Consider the following 19064-nt stretch of genomic DNA (forward strand, 5'->3'; position numbering starts at 1 on the left):
CTCCTAGAACCCACCTCACCACTGCCCACTTTGACAACCTAGGATGGCTTAGACTAGTATACGATAGAGTACAGCAACTTGCAATGGGCATGGTCTACAAGATACACTACACGACCAAGGTACCCATGTACATGTCAAAATACTTCCCAAAGGTCAGTGAATACCACGATCACAACACCAGAGGGAGCTCCACAAATCATGGTAAACCCAGATTCGGCTCAAACAAGGGACTAAACACGTTTCGCAATTATGCCACATCAATGTGGAACGCCCTACCCAAAGCTGTAAAGGAATGTAAATCACTACCCACTTTCAAAACCACTCTCAAAGAACACCTACGGGAGACTGCAATTCGAAACTGGCCCCTGTAAATGTCCTAACTCAACCCCCTCCAATGTACAGTAAATTACCAAGTATGGTTTCATCAATATTCCAATGTACAGTTTTGCTTGTACAGTTGTACAGTGTCCCCCACCCACCCCTGCTACCCAACCTGTTAGGGTTTGTAACCGACCCCAAGCGCAACGGCACAGAGAGAGTTGTTTCAGAGTTAGCCAAAGCAAGGGCGTATTTATTCTCAGAGTCACAAGATAGAATTAGGTTGAGCAACAGAACAAACGGGGAATCTGGCATGTGAAGATTTGCGGCTCTGCAGATTCTCCCAGTAGGTGGTGGTGAGGAATTAGCTTGTGACGTCTGAAGCGCTCTGCAGATCCTCCCAGCATTCACTCCAGGTGGAAACGGAGAGAGAGAGAGAAATCCCAGTTAGCCCAGCGCACAACAGAAACAGAGAGGTGACTGATCCAAACTACTATCCAAGTGACTTGATCTTCGGTGTGATACACACAGTTAGCAGAGTCCAGAGAAAAAACAATACGGTAATCCAAAGTGTAAATCCAACAACAAAAATAGGTGAGAACAGTATAACAAAAACGGGATCTCTTCGGTGTTTCACAAACACACAAAAAACTGGTGATCCAAAAATAACTGTTTCCAAAAACTCACCAGAGCGCAACGCGTAAAGCGGGCAGAAAAACGAGACGCAGCTTCGTACGGGGAATCAGGTTCTCCACAGGGATAACTTCACGAAAGTCCTGGGGAGCAACAGACAGGGAACAACGACGGGAAGGACAGGCAAATACAGCAGAATATTCAAAACGATCCAACATCGATATTAGGGGAATCAGGGTATATAAAGCCACAGGGCGCTGATGACAAGCTGTGACAGCTGCGGGATGAAATTGATCATTGCTCCAGAAGCGTGTGGTGGGGAGAGCACCAATCAACACGGCAACTTACAGGAAAGAAGCGTGTGGCGGGGAATGCAATTAATTAACGAAATACCTTAAAGGAACGGAGCGTGTGGGTGAGGAGCGGACCAATCATCACAGTACTTTAGGAAGCCTGTGGTGGGGAAAGAACCAATCCTCACAGTACCCCCCCCTCCACGGGAGCCACCCGGCGACCCACTCTGCCCCGGCCTGCCCGGACGGGACCGAAGGAAGCCGGCGATCAAGGGCACTGGAGAGGGGGACAAAGACAGAGGCCCGGAGAGGGGGACCGGAGACGGGGACAGAGGACCGGCGAGGGAGGCCGGAGACGGGGACAGGGGCCCGACAGCGGAGGCCGGGCACAGGGACAGAGGACCGGCGAGGGAGGCCGGAGACGGGGACAGAGGACCGGCGAGGGAGGCCGGAGACGGGGACAGGGGCCCGACAGCGGAGGCCGGGCACGGGGACAGAGGACCGGCGAGGGAGGCCGGAGACGGGGACTGGGACCCGGTGAGGGGGCTGGACGGCACCTGCAGACACTGGGCACGACAGGAGGAGCTCCACCCCTTGATGGTACCGGAGGACCAGGCGATGTGGGGCTCGTGCAGCGCGAGCCAGGGCCTGCCCAGGACCACAGGGACAAGAGGAGAGCTGGTGACGAAAAACTGGAGTCTCTCAACGTGGTTACCAGCAACGGTGAGAAGGACTGGACAGGTGCGTTGAGTGACGTCAGCCAGGCGGCGATGATCCAGCGCGAAGACCTCCAAGGGCCTCTCGAGGTCCTCAAGTGGAATGTTGGCCCGGGTGGCAAACCCAACGTCCATGAAACTCCCATCAGCACCAGAGTCCATGAGTGCACCCACCGTCGCCCGCTGGTCCACCCAGGCTAGGGTGACGTCCGCCAGACGGTTAGGTGGTGCACGGGTGGGGGAACAGGAAAAACGGCTCACCAGGATCTCCCGGGGTCCCGGCGAGCCTGGTCTTCTTGGCCGGGTAGGGCAATTGGAGACACGGTGTCCATCCCGGCCACAGTAGAGGCAACGGCCGGACCTGAGCCTGGACTCCCGTTCGGCCGGGCTAAGGCGGTTGCGTCCCAGCTGCATGGGTTCCTCCTCGGTCACGGCTCGGGAGGGAACAAACCCACCAGTCACGGAGGGGGCAGGACGGTCAGCACCGTAGAGGCGGCCGCCGGGAAAGGGAGCCCCTGAGCGGAGGTCGATGGCACAGTCGTAAGGCCGGTGAGGCGGAAAGACCTGAGCCCTGGACTCACTGAAAACCTCCTCGAGGTCGTGGTACTCGGGGGGTACGTCTGGGGTACTGAAAACCTCCTCGAGGTTGTGGTCCTCGGGGGGTACGTCTGGAGTACTAAAAACCTCCTCGAGGTCGTGGTCCTCGGGGGGTACGTCTGGGGTACTGAAGACCTCCTCGAGGTCGTGGTACTCGGGGGGTACGTCTGGGGGTCCCCGTCGTGCTCGCTCACGCCTTCTCTCCCGGAGGCGTCCGTCGATGCGGATAGCGAGGCTGATCAGGCCCTCGAGAGAATCGGGCTCCTCTTGGGTTGCGAGCTGGTCCCTTACTGCGTCGTTGAGCCCCCTCAGGAAGGTGAGACGAAGCGCTTGATCGTTCCAACCGCTCTCCGTTGCGGCCAGTCTGAACTCCAGCGCGTAGTCTCTGACACTGCCACTGTCCTGCCGGAAGGTGCCCAACCGAGCTCCTGGGTCCTGGCCACGGGCTGGGTGGTGAAAAACCCTGCGGAGCTCAGCCACGAAGTCTGGGTAGGAGAAACAGAAGTCTGCCCCCATTGCCCAGGAGGCAGTGACCCACTGGGCTGCCCGGCCTGAGAGCAAGTTAGTCATGTAAGCCACTCGGGCTCCCCTTGAAGTGAAACGACTGGGTTGATGACGAAAAACAAACTCACATTGCATGATGAATGTGGCACAATCCTCGAAGTTACCGTCGAACAACCGTGGTTCGGAGAGACGGGGCTCCCGAGGTGCGGGATCGGGAGGCGCGGGACCTGCCAGGGCTGCGGGTGATGCTCCGGCCAAGGCTCCTGAAGGAAGTGGGGTTACAAGCAAGGTGTTAACGGTTTCACTCAGCGCTTGTAAGTGGAGGAGAATACTAGACTGCTGGCTAGCCAGAGCCCCCAGGGACCCCTGAATAAGCAGGACCTGCTCTCGGAGTTCCTGTACAGCAGCCGCAGCCGCATCTAGCTGTAGGCTGTGTTCCTTGGTTGACTCTATCTGGACTGCCAATGCTGTTCTGACTCTCTCTGTGTCGGCTGGGGTCGTCATGGTTGGATCGTAATGTTAGGGTTTGTAACCGACCCCAAGCGCAACGGCACAGAGAGAGTTGTTTCAGAGTTAGCCAAAGCAAGGGCGTATTTATTCTCAGAGTCACAAGATAGAATTAGGTTGAGCAACAGAACAAACGGGGAATCTGGCATGTGAAGATTTTCGGCTCTGCAGATTCTCCCAGTAGGTGGTGGTGAGGAATTAGCTTGTGACGTCTGAAGCGCTCTGCAGATCCTCCCAGCATTCACTCCAGGTGGAAACGGAGAGAGAGAGAGAAATCCCAGTTAGCCCAGCGCACAACAGAAACAGAGAGGTGACTGATCCAAACTACTATCCAAGTGACTTGATCTTCGGTGTGATACACACAGTTAGCAGAGTCCAGAGAAAAAACAATACGGTAATCCAAAGTGTAAATCCAACAACAAAAATAGGTGAGAACAGTATAACAAAAACGGGATCTCTTCGGTGTTTCACAAACACACAAAAAACTGGTGATCCAAAAATAACTGTTTCCAAAAACTCACCAGAGCGCAACGCGTAAAGCGGGCAGAAAAACGAGGCGCAGCTTCGTACGGGGAATCAGGTTCTCCACAGGGATAACTTCACGAAAGTCCTGGGGAGCAACAGACAGGGAACAACGACGGGAAGGACAGGCAAATACAGCAGAATATTCAAAACGATCCAACATCGATATTAGGGGAATCAGGGTATATAAAGCCACAGGGCGCTGATGACAAGCTGTGACAGCTGCGGGATGAAATTGATCATTGCTCCAGAAGCGTGTGGTGGGGAGAGCACCAATCAACACGGTAACTTACAGGAAAGAAGCGTGTGGCGGGGAATGCAATTAATTAACGAAATACCTTAAAGGAATGGAGCGTGTGGGTGAGGAGCGGACCAATCATCACAGTACTTTAGGAAGCCTGTGGTGGGGAAAGAACCAATCCTCACACAACCCCCCAACCCCAGCCACCCAACCACCTCCAATGTACAGTCCCCCCCCACCCACCCACCCACCCAACCCCCCCCCCCCCCCCCCCACCCCACCTACCTGATGTAAACAAGACAAAAGTCTTTCTCTGGTCTGCATCCCCTTAACAATTGTGTGTATTGAGTTGTACTGTATTGTACCCATTCTGCAATCTGTTAATAAAGTTTTCAAAAACCCAACCTCCTCCAATGTACAGTTTCTACGTCAAATGTATATACTCTCTTTTCTAGACTCTTTTTTTGTATCACAAACAGTACTGTATTTGCAAATCTGGTATGTCATAAATGTATAGATGTAGCAGTACTGTCTATCTGTATGTCGTGTATGTCATATATGTCCTGATGAATTGAAAATGGGGGACCCTAATGTAAACAAGCGGGAGAAGGCTCTGGATCCCATGGTAGTCAGACGGGAAGGTGGAGTGACAAGTTGGATGGAAGAGGAGGATCTGAGTGACCGAGAGGGAGTGTAGGACTGGAGAAGTTATGTGAGATAAGGAGGGGCTAGGTTATGGAGGGCCTTGAAAGTGAGTAGTAATACTTTGTAGTCAGTGCGGGACAGTGGCGGACTGGGACACAAATTCAGCCTGGGACATTCAGACGCACCAGCCCACACACCGGCCCACGCACCGGCCCCGAAACCGGCCCACATAACGGCCGTTATGAAACACTTGTCCAGTATTAAACAACCCAAGGCTGTGGCTAAGGAGTCAACATTAGGGAGACCAAATCTACACACCGCCCCTAGATGTGCACTCATGCACAGTGCACACACACACACACACAGACACACACATACATATACCGTTACTTCCTGTCATTGGCATATGTTTTTTTTTTAACTAACATCTTAGTGCCTCATTGGCCTAGGGATTAAGGATACATGAAGTATTAACTACACCATAATAATATTGAGGTTTTGATCCATAGAAAGTAGGGATGTCCAATATTATCGGCCTACCGATATTATCGGCCGATATCGGCATTAAAATGTGATATCGGAAAATATCGGTATCGGTTTTTAAAAAATAATATTTTTTTTACATTTCTATAACCTTTATTTACAAATAAAGCAAGTAAGTAAGCAAGTAAGAACAAATTCTCATTTTATTTATTGTCAAAAGTATGCATAATGTTGTGTTAATTCCACAACAAGAGATATGTAATGTTAATTACCTGAAATTATTCCATTTTTTGGGGCGGGAAACCCTGCATATATTGGTATCGGTTGATATCGGTTGATATCGGTATCGGAAATTAAGAGTTGGACAATATCAGTATATCGGTATCGGTAAAAAAGCCAATATCGAGCATCCCTAATAGAAAGGTCTGTGCTACACAATTTCAGTTAGATTGGATTTATTGTCCTTTAATTTGGCACTCATGACATTAGTTGCTTGCCGTTTAATCAACATCGAAAGACCCCCCACTTCCTCCCAGACACCCATTCCAAGAGCCTGTTTTCTCTCTCTCTCTCTCTCTCCCTCTCTCTCTCTCTCTCTCTCTCTCTCTCTCTCTCTCTCTCTCTCTCTCTCTCTCTCTCTCTCTCTCTCTCTCTCTCTCTCTCTCTCTGTGTATGTGTCTCTCTGTGTGTGTGTCTCTCTCTCTCTGTTTCTCTCCCTCTCTCTGTGTGTCTCTCTCTGTGTCTCTCTCTCTGTGTCTCTCTCTCTCTGTCTCTCTCTCTGTGTGTCTGTCTGTCTGTCTGGACTGGGCTCTCTCTCTCCCCTCAGGGTCAGCTGTGCTGGACTGGGCGCTCTCTCTTTCCTCAGAGTCAACTGCATAAGAAGAACATCAGCAATCAATAATAATGGCTTGAATTCATACAGCGTTTTTCAGCCTTTTGAAAACACCCAAAGTAGTAGTAGTAGTTTATTCAGTCATCATCTCACACAATACAATATACACCATCATTTAACAATATTTGATTTTACAGTGACTGAAAAGGTACAGACTGAAGAATAATGCTTATATATGCCTGTCCTATATTCTTAACAAAAATAAAAAAAATTAAGACACCAAAACAGTATTCTAAAAGAAAATAGCAAAAAAAAACAGTATTATTCACCCTTGTAGTTTTCAAAAATAGCTTTACAAACCATTTTCTTAAAAACCAAAAGCGAATTACTCATTCTTAACTGGATATCAGCATTGTTCCACAAAGCGCTTCACAGAAACCATCAAGCATTCACACTCACACAGTCATACGCTACTGGTGGTCGTGAGGAGCATCAGCAAACACAGCTGCCCTGTGGCAGACTGACGGAATCATGTCTGCTAATCAGCGCCAACCACCATCAACAACCTTCATAAATACATTCAACATTAATGGAATAGGCTAAATACCAACTTGGCTGTAGCAGTTAGCTGTTCTATGCAATCACATTTGTTTAACTACGGGGTAGTAGTTGACCTAGTTGTTAGCTTAAGCTAGTTAGCTGTGGTTATTTACAAACATGTAGATGAGACTAATCATATACAGATCGAGAACATGGCTAACAGTTGGGAATTCTAAGGTACATCTTATTTAAGCATGTAAAATGGCAACTAATCAATTCAATCAATTACAGTAGATTACCAATATTATATCAACATGAAAATTTGGAAGGGAACATAATAGTATTTTATTTGAGTATTTACTATTATAATATTAGTAGCCGATTAATTTGCAGCCCGTCCTAGGTTCTGATTGGCTCTCTAGGTTAGCACTTTAGCTTCTGATGCTGTGGTGGGCACTAGTCGTAACATTGCTAACTAAACTTTTGGTCAGAGAAAAAACGTCACGAGTCACGACTATTTACGTCCACGTGCTGTAAGGAATCAGGAATACGGAAAGCACATTGTCTTGTAATAGAATGACTGAAATCACTGCAAGAGCTAGTATAGGCTAGCTAGCCCTCATGAACCGGGAGACACCAACAGTAGAATATGCACTAGGCTACTGCACGCACCTGTCATGTTACTGTTGGTTCCTTCCACTTGAACTTCATCAACATTAGCAGCAGCAGCTACTCTAACGCCAGCCCTTCCTCTACTAAACATGTCTGTAATTTTAGAACATTGTTCTGCGTCTTTTACTAGCAATTTTTGTTTTTTAATTCTAGCTTTTCCAGCTCCACCCTTTCTTTTTTTGCATTCTCCATTTCTGCACTTCTAGGCCTACTCGCGGTTGGGAGGAAACGTGAATCTCATTCACTGATGTCTCATGTCTCATTCAAGACTGGCTAACAAAAGCATGTATTTCACTTAACACCAAGAAAACAGTGTGTATGATGTTCACAAAGTCACCAGTAGAGGTCACTCACTCTAATGTGTTTCTGGGAGAGGCGGAGCTGGACATTGTACATTAATTCAAGTATCTTGGGGTCACATTGGACTCTACATTGACCTTCAAAAAGTCATGTGAAGAAAGTGACAAACACAGTCAAGTTTAACATCGAAAACTTCAGGCAGATCAGGCCCTGCCTGCCAGTTAATGCTGCAAGGATGTTTCTGCATTCAATGATTTTATCACACATCGAGTACTGTTTTATCAACTGGTCTCTTTCATATGTCACTACTCTTACACCAATAGAATTACTCTACAAAAAAGCCATAAAAGTATTTGATAGGAAACCAATTTCATTTTATCACTGTAATGTTTTAGAAAAACATAACATGCTAAGTTTCGAGAATTTTCAAGTTTTCAAATATACTTGCTTCATGTACAAGGTTCTGCATGGACTTGCCCCTCCCCCATTGAATGAGTTCATCCAACAGAAAGCAGACACTGGCATTACCACCAGGGCCATCAGTAGAGGGGACTGTAAGGTGCCTTTTCGGTATACTACCATTGCAAAAACTGTGTTCTCTGTTAAAAGTGGTAACTACTGGAATAGCCTACCAGTTGTGATTAGAGAGTGCCCTACATACTCCATGTTCAAGACCCATCTTAAACTGCATCTTAAGGCAAACCAGAACTGTGATCATTTTTAATCTGATTTAGTTTATGCAACTTGTTTATTGTTTTATTGCCGGCCCACACACTGGCCCACACACCGGCCCACATAATGGCCCACACACCGGCCCACATACTGGCCCACACACCGGCCCACACACTACACTGGCCCACACACTACACTGGCCCACATTAGTGGCCCACACACTGGCCCACACACTGGCCCACACACTGGCCCACACACTGGCCCACACACCGGCCCACATTAGTGGCCCACACACTGGCCCACACACTGGCCCACACACTGGCCCACACACTGGCCCACACACTGGCCCACACACCGGCCCACACACTGGCCCACACACTGGCCCACACACCGGCCCACACACTGGCCCACACACTGGCCCACACACCGGCCCACACACTGGCCCACACACTGGCCCACACACTGGCCCACACACCGGCCCACACACCGGCCCACACACTGGCCCACACACTGGCCCACACACCGGCCCACACACCGGCCCACACACTGGCCCACACACCGGCCCACACACCGGCCCACATACTGGCCCACACACCGGCCCACACACCGGCCCACACACCGGCCCACACACCGGCCCACACACCGGCCCACACACCGGCCCACACACCGGCCCACACACCGGCCCACACACCGGCCCACACACTGGCCCAAACACCGGCCCACACACTGGCCCACACACCGGCCCACACACTGGCCCAAACACCGGCCCACACACCGGCCCACATACTGGCCCACACACCGGCCCACACACCGGCCCACATACTGGCCCACACACCGGCCCACATTAGTGGCCCACACACCGGCCCACATACTGGCCCACACACTGGCCCACACACCGGCCCACATTAGTGGCCCACACACCGGCCCACACACCGGCCCACACACCGGCCCACACACCGGACCACATACTGGCCCACACACCGGCCCACATACTGGCCCACACACCGGCCCACACACCGGCCCACACACCGGCCCACATACTGGCCCACACACTGGCCCACACACTGGCCCACACACCGGCCCACAGACTGGCCCACATACTGGCCCACACAAGGTAGGCAGAACAGCAGGGAAAGGTGCTGGGGTGAACAACAAAACAATGGTGCGACACTGGTAGACAGGGAGCAGCATGAATATATAGAGGACTAATTAGACAGACAAGAAACAGCTAGGGCTGACAGGCTAGGACACATGAATAATAATACAACAAATACAGGACTAGACTAGAACATAAGAATATCAATACAAACACTGAGAACACAGGACTGATAGCAGATACACAGGGAGCATGATAGAAATGATAGACAACAGACTTGACAGAATAGGTAAATAAAGACCCATACAAAGGGTGGCGGCCTGTAGTACCTGTAGTACCGCGAAAAGACCGCCTGAGGGCGGCAGAGGAGTGTCTATGTTCAGAGCGTTCCTGAGTCCAAAGGGCAGATTATGACACTCTCTGCCTTGCTGTTTCTCCCGATCGTTAGGTCTCAAACAGCACGAATGGGGCTAGCCCCTCTCATCAATGCAGTGTGTACGGTACGTGGGAAAATCCAAGTGCGCATGCTCAGGGTGTTTTCTCATTCACATCAATTTGATGGCAAGTGGGGCTTCGAGCTCCTAGCCCCAAGTGAAATGACATTTCGTATTTTAAAGTTGATTGTCGGATTACAGTCTGCAAATAAGCTTTTCATTGCTAAACGGCAGCTACTGAGGGCATGAGTCAGTGAACGGGAAAGGCTAGTAGGTAGAAGTGGGTTTTGAGCCTCGATTTGAAGGCATCTATCGAGGGGGCAAGCCTAATGGAGGTGGGGATGCTGTTCCACAGTTCAGGGGCTGCAACAGCAAAGGCACGGCCCCCCCTGAGCTTGAGGTTAGACCTCCGGACTGTCAGGAGCCTCTGATCGGCTGACCTGAGGGACCTGGTGTTGGAATAGGGGCAGGGGTGTAAAGCAGTGGAGGCTGGTGACCAAATTTTTAGGTGAAGCACAAATTATTATATTATATTATATATTAAATTATATTTTTAAAACATCCCCCACTGTGTGTCAGTGGTCAGTGGACACAGATGAAAACATATTAACATTAGGTGACAGCGCACCTGACCAGATTAAATCATATTAGGTGACAGCCAGTGGCAACTGCTGACCAAATTGAGCAGAAATTATATTTTTAAAACATCCCCCTCTAAACAGTTATCAGTAAATACTCACAGTGCTCTGAATTGAGGGAGGGACTGGGGATCTGGGTGACCTCTGTTTCAGCTGGACACAGGGGGCTGTTTCTTCTCCAGGAGAGATCAAGACTGGTGTTGGACACTGGTCATTTCATCTGGGAAAACATAAAAGGCATAAATGCATATTAGCCATTATCACAAATAGCATTTTATACAATGTGGATGTAGCCAAAGATGATCATTTTACAATGATTTTATTGTATTGTATTGATTTGTGTGGACCCCAGTAATAGGCCTGTGATTATATCCAAGGGGCTCAAAAAGGAATATCTTATCTTATACTGACACCTAGTGGTGCAAAGGAATAATATCACTCTAAACCACCAACTATGCCCTAAATTAAATTCACATTTGTTCTTGCTGTTGTTAGTCTGACCTTTCACCTGGTACTAGTACAGCAAGGTCCTGCTCATAGTACTCAAGATATTAAGATCATAAGCTTTCCCACCACGCCAAGGTCACAGCAAATAGGGAACATTCTGACTCACACACTCCGCTCAGTTATATGAGTGGAAAGGGTGAGTGGTTTGGGAGTTTTATTGTCCCTTTATTATTTATGATTTATAATATAATGTATTCTGTATTATTATTATTTATTATTATATGCTATTTTTCAATTGGTTTTACCTTATTTTAATTACTTATATTTAATGTGGAGTGAAACTGTGGAACAGTCTAAGGCCCCGTTTAGACGGAAACGCTAGCAGGTGAATCAGCAAAAATATTTTTTCGGATGTGCCTTTTCGTTTATACGGAAACGGCGTTTTTACGGGGTGAAACCGTAAAAAAGTGAGACCACCTTCCAGGGTGGAATTCCTAGAAACGCTAAACCTTTGCGCTCTCATCTAAACTGTCAAACCGCATAAAACGATGACGAAAGGGTTGTCAAGGCTCTCGTCGCGTGTACTGCTTACTGTACTGCTTTAACCCAAATGACGGATGATTGGCTGAAAGAGATAGATAAAAAGAAAATGGTTGGAGCTGTCTTGCTTGATTTTACTGCAGCATTCGACATCATAGATCACAAATTCTTACTTAAAAAACTTGAATGTTACGGTTTCTCCTCATCTGCACTATCTTGGATGCAAACTTATTTAGCAAACCGGAAACAAATAGTTTTTTTTAATGGGAGTTACTCAGAAGTTAAAACGGTAAGGTGTGGAGTACCCCAAGGAAGTTGCCTTGGGCCTTTGCTCTACACCATATTTACAAATGACATGCCTCTTGTCCTAAATAAGTCCTATATTTCTATGTATGCAGATGATTCAACGATTTACACATCAGCCTCAACAGCCAATGAATTAAATACGGTCCTAAAGGCAGAGTTGCAATCAGTGATGGAATGGATAAAGAATAACAAACTAGTTCTAAACATATCAAAGACAAGTAGCATCCTTTTCGGTTCAAACCATACTCTAAGAACGAACCCAGTCTTGAAACTTTTGATAAGTGATGTGGTAATTAATCAAGTCCAGGAGACTAAACTCTTAGGGGTAACATTAGACAGTAAATTGTCATGGTCACACCATATAAACAATATAGTAGTGAAAATGGGAAGAGGGATTTCTGTTGTTAAAAGATGTGCTCATTTGTTACCACTAAATTCTATCAAACAGGTAATTCAAGCTCTGGTTTTGTCAAATCTTGACTATTGTCCTGCAGTATGGTCGAATGTAACGACGAATAAACTGAAAAAATTACAAATGGTACAAAACAAAGCAGCACGTATAGCGCTTCGCTGTGAGTACAGAACTAATGTTGCAGCGATGCACAGTTGTTTAACTTGGTTACTTGTCAAACATAAATTACTCTGCTCACTCCTTGTATTCACTAGGAATATTCTTGTTACAAAGATCCCCTCAATTTTATATAACAATGTATCAATAAGTCTTGACAGACACAACCATTCCACCAGACATGCTTCTGCACGAGGTTTTACACTTCCAAAAGTGAGGTCGAATGCAATGAAGCGAACTGTCATGTTCCGTGGTATGCAGGAATGGAACTCTCTTCCCAGACATGTTAAGCAGGAGAATAGTAAATGTAATTTCAAAATCGTGGTAAAACAACATTTTCAACCAAAGAAATTGACATTCCCTAATAGATAGTGTGTACGTAAATGAAAATGTATGTGTCTGATACAGAGATAGGTATATATGGATGAAAAGGCATGTGTCTGATAGGGATATATTTATTAAAATATTGTATAATTGGCTAATATGAACATAGATAATGTATGTAAAAGCTAAATAGTATATTATGCTGTATTGTATTATGAATTAATTATGAGTAGGTATTATTGTATTGTATTATGAATTCATAAGGCGTATATATTGTTATATTGTATTATGAATTTGATTAGGGTTTTTATTGTTGTTTTAATTGTCTGTATGACATGTAAATGTTGTGAGTGTATAAGTCTGTAACTGTATTTTATGTGTTATGGACCCCAGGAAGAATAGCCCCAGCACTGCTGTGGCAATGGGGATCCAAATAAACTTAAACTTAAACTTACATCACAGGCATGCGCCAGTAGCCTAGAAGCGTAAATAAAGCATGTCTGATTCTATCCATGGCGATCACCTGAAGGCTACATTGGCAGTACTTTTAAATACACAAGAATCTGTCCCGCGGCGTGACTGGACCCACTGTCTGTGAGTGACTCTGCTTTGGTCCAATCACATTCCCCACCCACAGTCTGCGAATCAGAGGCAGAGTAGGGCGGGTCTTCACAGCACGTCATGTGACATATGCGCCAATCGTGTGACAGCGGGGCTCCGTTGTCTCGAGTTGTTACAGCCTCGTCTGCACGGAGAATTCCATCCCAAAACGCTCGTCTAAACGCAAAATTAAAAGTGAAACCGTAAGACGACTTTTGCGGTTTCTGTTCAGACTCTCTCCGTCTAAACGTAGCCTAAATGTGGTGCTAAAGCAATGTCCAAACATGAGACAATTCAAACTGATGTATAAGGAAATGATGTTCACAAGTGTCATGTACCAAGGTATAATGACCACATAGAATAGAAACTGAAGCAGGCTGCACATGAACAAAAACAACCCCCTCAGTAGATGCTTTTAAAGCACGGTCCCGGCAGATAGGAAAACAACACAAACGCGCTTTCAAAAGGTAAATTATATTTATTAGCTGTGGCAGGAATTCAAACCTCCACTGAATTAGGATGAGGGAAGAGGGGAAATAATCCCACAAACATATAACAAATAGGGAAAAGGGTAAGGGGAGAACAAACAAGTAAATATAATAAAGTAAGGCACAAGGGCCAACACAAGCCCTAGTGACCTAGTGTCACAGGACACAACCACAAACCCTGCGGTTGGCAGTCTGGGAATCCCCCAGCAAATGTACACCACGTGCACAGCACAATATAGTTCCACACAAGCAGTGGCAAAAAGGCAGAAGGCCCAATACATAGATATATATATTAATTCCACACAAGCAGTGGCAAAAAGGCAAGAGGCCACAATATATATATATATATATATATATATATATATATATATATATATATATATATATATATATATATATATATATATATATATATATATATATATATATATATATATATATATATACTCACCTGGTAGCTGCACTAACACAAATACAATGCCTACCAGGTAAGTGGTGTGAACAACATGAACACACAATAAATCAGTCCCACACAACAGTGGACAGTGTTATAATAACTATTCCACACAAACAACAGTGGACAGTGTTATAATAACCATTCCACACAAACAGTGGTAAACAATGGCAACCTCCAACTCTATGGTCACTGGCAAATGACTCCATGAGGCACCCGGACGTGTGTGTGCTGTCAGGTATTTGTCCACCCGTCCCTCTTGAGGTGATTGCCATCAGCTGTCACCCATTAGGCAATCAGCACTCTTCAGTGTAGGGACGGGCGGGCGGCACCTGACAGAGAAAAAGAGACAGCATTAGCTATCATGCACACACACACACATCACATCCAAAACATAACATATTTACATATACTAACCTGATGTTCAGATGGTGTCATAAATACAGTAATAATGGTAATGACCAACCCACGTACCGATGTACGTCACAACAAGGTACAGGGATGAGGAAGGGACTTGATATTCACGGGTGTTTACATTTTTATTTTATTTCTTTCATGTTTTACATATATATATATTTTTTTTTCTTTTTTATGTTTTTAAATAGTACACTCATTTGAGTAGTGGAAAAGGGGTAGGATTAAATAAGTGTATACTTCTTCCTACTCCTTTTCGAACATGTAGATTGAGTTGTGTTTTGCTTTTGTTATTGTTTGTTTGTATTCATTGCATGTTTGAAATAAAGATTTCAAATCAAATAAAAAATTAATTATGTTATGTATTATAACTTAATATTAGGCATATCTTTCCTAGAGATTGAGTTACTTAGTTGTTGTAGCTAGCTAATAGGTCATTATAATTATTCTAACCCCTTGGATCAAATCTGAGGTAACAAGAACTGAACTTCAATTATCATATTAACAAAGTGACCATCGTTCTTCCATCTCAGAAATATAGCAAAAGTGAATCAATGAATCAAAATGAACTGAACCTAATTCATGCTTTCATATCTAGCCTAGACTAGAGGTCCAGCAGATTTTTTTATTGAGTTTGGTTTAGATGCTGCATATTGTTATGCCCTTCTCCATTGTACTCTAAAGAGTCAGGTCATAAAGGTTTTTCCAAACCATAGCGTCTTTGAATTATGGGTCCGGGGCCCATATGCCTATTTCAACATATGAGCTCCATTTCAACAGGCCCCTCCACTGATACCAACCTGTCAAAAATAGACTGCAAATCAAAATCAATTTGAGAGTTAAGCTCACTGCGCTCAACAGGACAGAACACAGAAAAACAAAGACCATAGATCTCTGATACCACCACAGCGCCCATATCCATCCCACCTGGCACTGGCAGTTCAGGATACTGCAAACCGTGAACATCCAGAGTAGGATGCACCGCCTCAGGTACAGCCCCACCGTCCCTGGAACATGGCAATACATCAGTCACAAAAGCGTCTGGAATACCATCCAAAATGGCGTCACACAAAATAACATAGGGGCCCAAGGGGATCAATAAAGGAATATCTTATCTTATCTTATCTATCATCAAAGTCACCTCCGCCCACAGGGAGGGCCATTTATGTTGATGAGTGGTGTGTGTGTGTGTGTGTGTGTGTGTGTGTGTGTGTGTGTGTGTGTGTGTGTGTGTGTGTGTGTGTGTGTGTGTGTGTGTGCATGAACATGTGCATCTGTGCATGTGTGTGTGTGTGTGTGTGTGTGTATTAGTGTGCCTGTGTCCATGTGTGTGTGTTCAGTAACTGTTGATTGATATGCACTGTCCCTAAACTAAAACTATAAACTAAACTATGTGCCGGTGAGAATCAATCAACTCAAGTCACATGGTTATTGATTCTCCCTCACAGCTTGTAAATTAATTCTATCCTCCTTTCTTTCTTTGTGAAGTTGTCAATCACTCTGTCATACCAGCGAGGATTCTTTTCCATCGACTTGATTAGTCTCTTCTCAATTGCTATCACTGCCAAGTTTCTAAGTCGTTCCTGTCCTATGGTGTTCCTGGAGTATGTCTTGAGACGCTTCAGACATGAAAAGCTCCTCTCCACACCAGCTGATGTTACTCCAATAGTCGCAATTAAGCACATGAGCTGATAAGCCTGTGACATTGCCTTGTCCAGCTCAGTTGTTTTAAAAAAAGCTATAAGGTCACACAACTTGCCTTTGCTGATATGAAGCTGTCTGTCTGAGTACAGAACTCGCAACTCTGCTTTCAACCTGTCTGAATCAAAGAAATGCCCATAGCCTTTCTTTAGACACTCAAATGCCTCAAAGGGGAAATCTTTCGCCATGCTATCAAACTTCACTGAATCAAGCAGCTCCAGGAAGCGTGTGTTATCCATGTTAACATAACGCTGGGTGATCTGGTCAATCAAGTTGGTCAAGACAGCCATGTAAATGTCGCGGGTGGGGGTATGTGTGTGTCTGTGTGTATTCATGGAGCGGTGGGCTCTACCCATGGGAGTTCCATCTCTTGCGTTACAGGCTGTGCCGTTGGAGGAAGCTGATTGGCTGGCTGGCGCATAGGGGCGGTGCCCTGGAACCCCGCGAACTCGCTCAAAAGGGAGGCGAGTATTGTCAGCTGGGGGCGAGACACAGAAGGACGAGACCCGGAGCAGAGGAGGAAAGAGAAACCTGAGGACGCCGACTGGTGATATTGCTGGTACACACGGCGCTATTGCTGCTTCCTTGAACGAAAACGGGAGTCGAGAGGACGGTAACAGAGGAGGTACAGAGGGCTGTAGGAGTACGAGGACACGCGACTCTTTTGTGTTTGTACTTTTCCTCCAGTGGAACCAGTTCATATCGGCGACTGCGGTGTTTCCCCCCGCAGTGGAAACGGGTGGAGCTTCAGACCGGAGAGACATTATCGCCACACCGGGCGCCGTGAGTAAAGAACGCAAGACAGTAGAATACGTGCCTGACAAGCGAACTGTTTCCCGAGTGGTAAATGAAGACATAGACGAACAGTGACTGCATTGAAATTAGGAATATTATTAGTAGCGTGAAGCTGAAGATTATCGGAACGGCATGCAGTAAAGCCAGTAAAAACTGTCGAAGACTTGAACCTAGTATTGTGGATTCTCCATCCTCTGTGAACTACCTTTCTCTCTTTTCTAAATCATATGGAGGATATCTAATCCATTGTGCATTGTGACGAACCCGTGAACGGGGGGACCTTGCTCTTACTGACTGTGCCTTTCATTGCAGGCGGGAGGACATTATTGCACGCCTGGTGCTTGGAGTGCCTAAAACCCCCCAGTACAGACAGAACAGTTTTTAGCCCAAAGGCGGGAGGGGCTACGGGAGCGGAAGGGAGTGGCGTCCTTCCGGCCCTCACCTTCGGGCCCCGGTCATACTTAAAACCTTTGTTTTTAGTGTTTGTCAACTCAGCGCTTCCACTGCCCAAACCTAGGCTAGGGTATGAGAGGAGTATTCTAGGCCTAGGCCCTACCCCTAGCGGTGAGCAGCCCGTGCTATTTAATCCCAGCCCCCTTAGTTACTGTGTGAACACTTAGTGTGCATTTATCTACCTATATTCTCCCTAATCATTTGCCGTGGCTCCCCGAGGGATGGTGTGATATCGATACCTATTTTCAGGCTATTTATAGTGAACCGTGTGGTGTGATTCTAAATTAACGTTTGATAGTCATAGACCCGTGTGCAGGGCAGACCCTTTTTCCTTCACGTGTGTAGTATCTCAGGGGCGGGGATAGGTGGCGTGGGTGGGAGTAACTGTCTGGGGGTGGGTTTACGGGGCATTGAGCGCTTCCTCCTTTTAACTACCCTAGGCTTAAGAGGCGTGGGTATTTTAATCTAGTCTAATAGTGTTTAGGTAGGTTTATGAATTTGTATCTTATGTATTAAAGTATTGCCTGTTTTTCTTAAATACCATTATGTAATAAAGTATTGCTTGTTTTTGCTAAACATTCTCTCCTTGTCTGTCTGTTGTCCTGGGGAATCTGTTGTGGTAGTTCAGCTGAGCTCTTTGGAAAGTACACCTGTGCGCTTGCACTTCCTAGCTGTAGACTGGGTGCTTTTCATTGGGGTCAGGTGACATAAACATCCCTGAAATGCTGCTTGGGATCTTTAACGTTCCCTCTGTGTCGTCTTTTCCTGGGATGATTATCTGGCTCCTCTGTCATCCTAGCAGCTTTTGCATATACTGCTTGAAATGATGCCTCAGACTTCTTCTCCTTTGCAAAGGACAGAAGAGACTCAACCCTTGATTTGCAACACAACATCTGCTGCTTTCTGTTGCACAATATCAAAAACCACAGCTGTCTCACAGAAAATCTGTTCATATGAGTGTAACATAAATACAAAATCGAAATCTTCTAACGTTCTGATAAACCCATTTGCAGCGCTGATAGTCTCCTCATCTGTCACACTGTCCGATTCAATCATGCTCTCAAAAGTTGTGATTAGCTTCTCGTGATTGTTTAATACTGTGCTGACAACGCGTGACGAAAAGTTCCAGCGTGTTGGTGCATTTTTAGGAAGCTTACAACAACCACTTTCCTCCAAAAAGATTGTTCTCTTTGTCGACTTGGTGAAAAAAGTTGCAAAACCTGATAAGTTTGCAAAAAAGATCCTAGCCTCTGGTATGCATTTTGCTCCCTGACTCAGCACGAGATTGAGCCGATGCGCATAACAATGAACAAATTCTGCAACTCTTTTTA

The sequence above is a fragment of the Notolepis coatsorum genome (genome assembly GCF_963971535.1).
Source record: "Notolepis coatsorum genome assembly, chromosome: 12".
Lineage (NCBI taxonomy): Eukaryota > Metazoa > Chordata > Actinopteri > Aulopiformes > Paralepididae > Notolepis > Notolepis coatsorum.